Source organism: Salvelinus sp. IW2-2015, linkage group LG4q.1:29, assembly GCF_002910315.2.
Source record: "Salvelinus sp. IW2-2015 linkage group LG4q.1:29, ASM291031v2, whole genome shotgun sequence".
Classification (NCBI taxonomy): domain Eukaryota; kingdom Metazoa; phylum Chordata; class Actinopteri; order Salmoniformes; family Salmonidae; genus Salvelinus; species Salvelinus sp. IW2-2015.
This window is the reverse complement of record NC_036842.1, coordinates 73,654,106-73,660,105: the sequence shown is the minus strand read 5'-3', so window position 1 is coordinate 73,660,105 and position 6,000 is coordinate 73,654,106. Positions and strand designations below refer to the sequence as shown.

General features: G+C 42.9%; 1 long non-coding RNA gene across 1 annotated transcript in view; it reads left to right on the top strand.

Annotated features, from left to right (window-relative positions):
• The first annotated feature begins 2,629 nt into the window (after positions 1 to 2,629).
• LOC111961185 (uncharacterized) overlaps positions 2,630 to 6,000 on the top strand; it is a 31,134-nt gene continuing 27,763 nt past the window's right edge. Inside the window, exon 1 of the long non-coding RNA XR_002876971.2 lies at positions 2,630 to 2,739. This is a non-coding gene — a long non-coding RNA (uncharacterized lncRNA). The remainder of the gene's footprint in view (positions 2,740 to 6,000) is intronic.

Here is a 6,000-nt window from a genome sequence, read left to right as displayed (position 1 = left end):
ACACACACACACACACACACACACACACAACACACACACCACACACACACACACACACCACACACACACACACACACACACACACACACAACACACAACACACACACACACACACACACACACACACACACACACACACAACACACACACACACACACAACACACACACACACACACACACAGGCTCTGGTGCCAGTCACAGCTCTCCCAGACTAGCCTCATTGCTCCAGTATTCCCTAGCTCCCAGTAAGCCTGTTGTGTGTGATGCGTGCGTGTGTTGTGTGTGTGCTGTGTTGTTTGTGTGTGTGTGTGTGTGTGTGTGTGTGTTGTGTGTGTGTGTGTGGGTGTTTTGTGTGTGTGGTGTGTGTGTGTATGTGTGTGTGTGTGTGTGTGTGTGTGCCAGTGTCTGTGTCTGTGTCTGTGTCTGTGTCTGTGTCTGTGTTTGCGTCTGTGTAGTGGGGTAATATTACATATACCTCACATGCGACCCGTAATAAGACTATGCAATTAATATCAACAGCGTCTATTAAAATGATTATCTGACTCCATAAAGATAACACAGCAATGTGCAACCAGGACTATAGCTGAGTTAGAAAAATGTACTATCAAGAAAGGTCTGGGAATTGTCTATCTCAAAGGCAGATATTTAATAACTTTGTACAATGTATGATTAAATTATACAAGTTACAAGGCAATGCTGACATTAACAATACATTAATAATCTAGGCATGATCAGAGAGGGAGAGAGAGATAGCCTCAAGGGCCATGCCCTAAAGCTCTTGGGAGAGGAGCGGGAACGGGAGAGTGTATCTCACCACAGCAGGTCAGGAACAAAAAGAGAAAAACTCAATGAAGCTAAGACCTTTTTATAACATCTGAGTTGTTTCGATTCAAAATCTGAGTTGTTGACCAATTACTTTAAGTTAACTTCCAATCAGATATCAGACCTACAGGATGTCATCACAAAAGCACCTACAGGTTCACAGAGGTGTGACAGAATGGTGGATGTGGAGAGCAACACAGGCTGGGCCCGCCACTACATCAGTGCGAGCATGTGTAAGTGTGTGTGTGTGTATGTGTACAGTATGTGCTGTATGTTGTTAGGGGGTTTGTCACCATATGTTGATGCAGAAGTATAGGGAACAGAACACCAGCCTAACACTGCACACCTCCCAGTCATCTCGTCATGCATACAAAACAGACAGGCTGCACAGTATACAATAAAGCTGGGATTACATTCCCAATCAAAAATGACTTTGTCTTAAATGCCTCTATACGCTTGGCTAACTTCCCAATACACAGACACAGATCTGTTTACTGAAAGCTCTGGTTCAAATGATCTTGAGGTTCTCGTTTGTACAGCTACGTTGTAAACTTTCATTCATAGGCTAGGTTGTAGCAACCTCGTGATTGGTACAGGGAAAACTAGAGTATCATGTAGTAGCATAAACTTATCAATGTCACATTGAACTGGGTGAATATAATATGAATGACAGTCATCCAATATGCTGTAACAGAAATAAGGCCATGTTCGTAAAAAATATTATCATCCTCCCTCATCTTAAACGACACCGACGCTGGTGTCTGTTGTGTGTGTGTGTGTCTCTCTCTCTCTCCTCCTCTGTGTGTGTGTGGTGTGTGTGTGTGTGTGTGTGGTGTGTGTGTGTGTGTGTGTGTGTGTGTGTGGTGTGTGTGTGTGTGTGTGTGTGTGTGTGTGGTGTGTGTGTGTGTGTGGTGTGTGTGTGTGTGGTGTGCATTGAGTCATTAGAATGCCAGTAATGAAGTGTGCAGCTCCTCTTGAACATAACGCAAAGGCACTCCATGCATGGCTGGGCCTGAGAGAGGGCAGTGGCTACACACACACACACACACACACACACACACACACACACACACACACACACACACACACACCACACAGCACAACACACACACACACACACACACACACACACAACACCACACACACACACACACATATTGACAGAAACATAGATATGTTGGTATTCAGAGAAGGGTGTGACAGAATGGTGGAGGAGGGAGGGAAAGAGAGTATGAGGGATGGGAGAGAGCCCACTATCCAAACAGTCTCCAGCCGATAGCCTGTGTAAGGCTGTGGTCTGAGCGCTGTGGAGCTCAGGTAATAGGGCAGGCCAACAGTGTTCCTTGGTTCCCATTGGGAGAGGAAGTGGCTTCCAACCTTATCTGGTTCTATTAATTTAGAGGTTCAGAAAGTACACCCCCTATGTGTATCATTTCATTTCCCAGGATCTTATTCTCAACCTTAGGTAGCAATATTTCTTTCTCGGGCCATGCTTAATACAACAAACATGAATTTAATCTGATCGTATTAGTCATACTCATACATCCAAAATGTGTCACTATCTGCTTACATGTTGTTTTTACTACAGGGTTGATGATCTCTCTCTCTCGCTCTCTCTTTCTGTTTGCTCGCTGTGTTGGAGATAAACAGGAGATGTTATTTTAGTAAGCGTGTTAAAGGGGTGAATGACCAAGTTTTCATTTTATCCAATAAAAATGTATCCTTGCCAGATCGATTGTTGTTGCTAGGAGACTGAAGCATCCTCTGGCAAGGGCTGCACGCGCTCTGGTACAGATGTATTTGTTCCCCCTCTCTCTCTCTCGCAGTATGACTCCACTGAGGGAACAGGAGTAAGAGAAACTCGTCTCAAGTGCTCAAATAGCTGCAAGATTTGCGCACTTCGCATTATAAATAAGGTAAGTCATTAGAATATTTTATCTCTGGACATTGTACTCACAATGTGGCTTTTTTCAAGAACGCATATATAGGCTACGTAGGTAGGAGCTTTTTTGACACGTAGTTTACATGCGCACGCTAGGGCAAGTTCAATTATGTTGTCAACTGTTGACCTAATGACGTAGTAAAATGGAAATATATCTTGCGGTTTGCATTGCATTTACAGACACGTAATCATATCTGCATCCTTCATCATAGTGTGATATGATGTGTGAGTGATAGTATTTGATTAATTACAGCTCAATTCCTTTCAAGACTAGAGAAAAGTAATTGTCAGAGAAACGAAGGTTGAGTTGGAGTTTCATAATCTCTGTAAAATGGACATATCGGATAAAATGAAAGAAAAGTCAGATTTCCATGCGTCGCAGTAGCAGCGTTTTCTGCAGTGTTCATAAGTTATTTTGGCTGTTACATAATTCGTTACAGACACAATGGACCGAGGATTCCACGAAATCGAAGTGGCCTAACAAACGACGTGTGAGGGGGTGATAAGTGCTTTCTAACCTCGGTGACACAATATATGGATACAGTAACTGATGAGTTCATACAGGTATGTTTGTGGTTGAAGATTGTATTGCTACACACTGCGCGCGAACGCATCGATTTACACACCCATCAATCCGCGGTGTGCTCAGCGACTGTGCCCTCCTCGTCCGCAGGTGAGCGCGTGTACTTGTCTTTTCTCCCACGCGGCTATGGGATTTGATAGCAGGTTGTTTAGGCATGGCGTAGATAAACCCAAATCATGTATGTGACGTTGTACTTATAGTTAAAGGTAGGACAGTTTTCGGTTGCCTCTATGTGTCTCTTCTGTCTCTCAGGACTCTCCTGACTGACAGACTAGGCATGTACGTGTGTGCGTGAGGGAGTGAGTGTTTGTGTGTTTCTGTCTCTCTCCTGACTTGTCTATGTGTGTCACTGGGTGTCTCTCCTAAAAGCCTGAAAGGGCTCTTTCACATCACAGAGCTTTACCTGGCTCTCCTGAGTGCTTTGCTGTGTGTGTGTGTGTGTGTGTGTGTGTGTGTGTGTGTGTGTGTGTGTGTGTGTGTGTGTGTGTGTGTGTGTGTGTGGTGTGTGTGTGGGGTGTGTGTGTGTGTGTGTGTGTACATGCATGCAATACATGCTTGTCTGAGAGTGTGTGTGTGTGTGTTTGGATATGTGCGTCTGTATGGTACAGTCTGTGTGTATGCGATGATACCTCATTTATTCCCCCACTGTCTGTTTAGAATTAAATATGTGTGTTTGTTGTCTGTTGTTTACAGCTTTGCCTTCATCAAACAGTTACTATTATACATCTATCACGATGAAAAGTAGTAGGCTAGTTTAAATATAGCACTATTATAAATCAAGCAGCTCACGGTGCGTAGGCCTAAATTATTATTGTCAATAGCCTAGCTAATGAGTGATAAGTAATTAAAATCTGGAAAACAAACTACACAGTGGGTTGCTTAGAGAAAGAGAGTGAGTGAGAATGACTGTGTGTGTGTGTGTGCAGGTAAAGACAAAATATTGCTGTGCATGTGTGTGAATGGATATGGCCTTGTGGTTTGTATAGGCTATGTGTTGATGTAGATATGTGTAGATGATGCGTGTGCGTTCTTGCATGGCCTTCTAGACTCTATTTTTCATGCAGAGCTGTACTCTGTGGGATGAATGCAGTACAGAGCCTCTGTCACATCATTAGCAGTTCAACAGCACTCTCTTTACTCAGCACAGGGAAATAAGCCCTCTCAACTGGCTGTTTCTCTCTGTGTGTATACGTGTGTGCGTGCGTGTCTGTGTCTGTCTGTGTCTGCGTGTGCATGCGTTTGTCTGTGCGTCCATCTGTTCGTCTGTCAGTCCTCACAGACCATCAGTCAGTCTCTTCATGCAGTAGCCAAACATGATAAGAAAGAGGATTTGGGAATTGACATAAACAGCATGCGCAAGTTAACAAATCACTGGACTGTTGCTGTCTGTCACCTGTAGCACAGATGATGGTGCTTTTGTTGCTTTTTCTATGATTGTGAAAATGTATTCATTCATATGGGGCCCATGCAGTCCAGATGTAGCGGTGTTTCAATGAACTGATCTATGAGGATGTTATGTTTGTTGAATGAGTCTGGAAGGCCATTTACAGTAAGCTTTTATTGACTCACAGCTCGGTCTACAATCATGGTAATAATAACTCTGACTGTTCATAATCTAATGATGTCAGTGATTCATGTACAGGAAGATAACTCATATGATACAGCTTGTAGGTGCAGTATAGAGTTATGCTTCTCTAGTGTAATGTGTGTGTTTGTATTTGGACAGTGGTGGGGGGGTCCTGCATTTCTGCTACAGTTGATGTGTCCCTGTACCAACTCACACCGTTCTGCTCTGTTGAAGAAACAGGAGAGACTACAGACTGCTGCTGCTGCATGTAGCTCATAAGCACACACACTCTATCTCTGTGGTGTGAGGTAGTGAAAGGGCAGTGGGATGTACAGCTGTACTGGTGAGTCTGAGAGATATCAGGTCGGTTAATAAATTATGAGGCTGAGAAGAGAGAGAGAGAAGGAAAGAAGAAGAGAGAGAGTGAAGAGAGAGAGAAGGAAAGAAGAAGAGAGAGAGTGAAGAGAGAGAGAGGAGGGTGAGAAAGATGCTCTGTGCTCACTGGCTGTACAGGGTCTACTAACTAGAGGGTACCCAACAGGGGAACGAACACACACACACCAGGGTTCATTTTGGCACTCTTTTTTATATATAGTCTAGTCTTAGTCATTTTGACTAAAATAGTCTTAGTCACATTTTTGTCATTTGAATAATGATTTAGTCTAGTTATTGTTAAAATTCCAAAAACAGTGTGCCATTTTAGTCAACTAAATGAAGTGGGACCAACTCACCATTATTCGAGTCACGAGCAAGTCTCAAGTCACAATATCCAAGTGTCAAGTGAAGTCCCAAGTAGAATGGGTTGAGTCTTGAATCAATTCCAAGTTGTGCATTCCAAGATCAAGTCAAGCCCAGTCGAGTCACAAGTTTTTGTCAAGTCAAGTAAAAAAACATCTATGACTTGATAAACTACAAATCTTTGTCTATTTATTGAGGCTACCAGGCAAGCCTTTTCATTATTTTGTCTACAACCCATTTTGATTATGTAATAATTCATTTTAACAACAAATTCCAAATGCTAGCTTCATAAGTCAATTATACATTTCAAGCAATTTTGATTTACCAAAAGGCAAGTAGGCCTATGC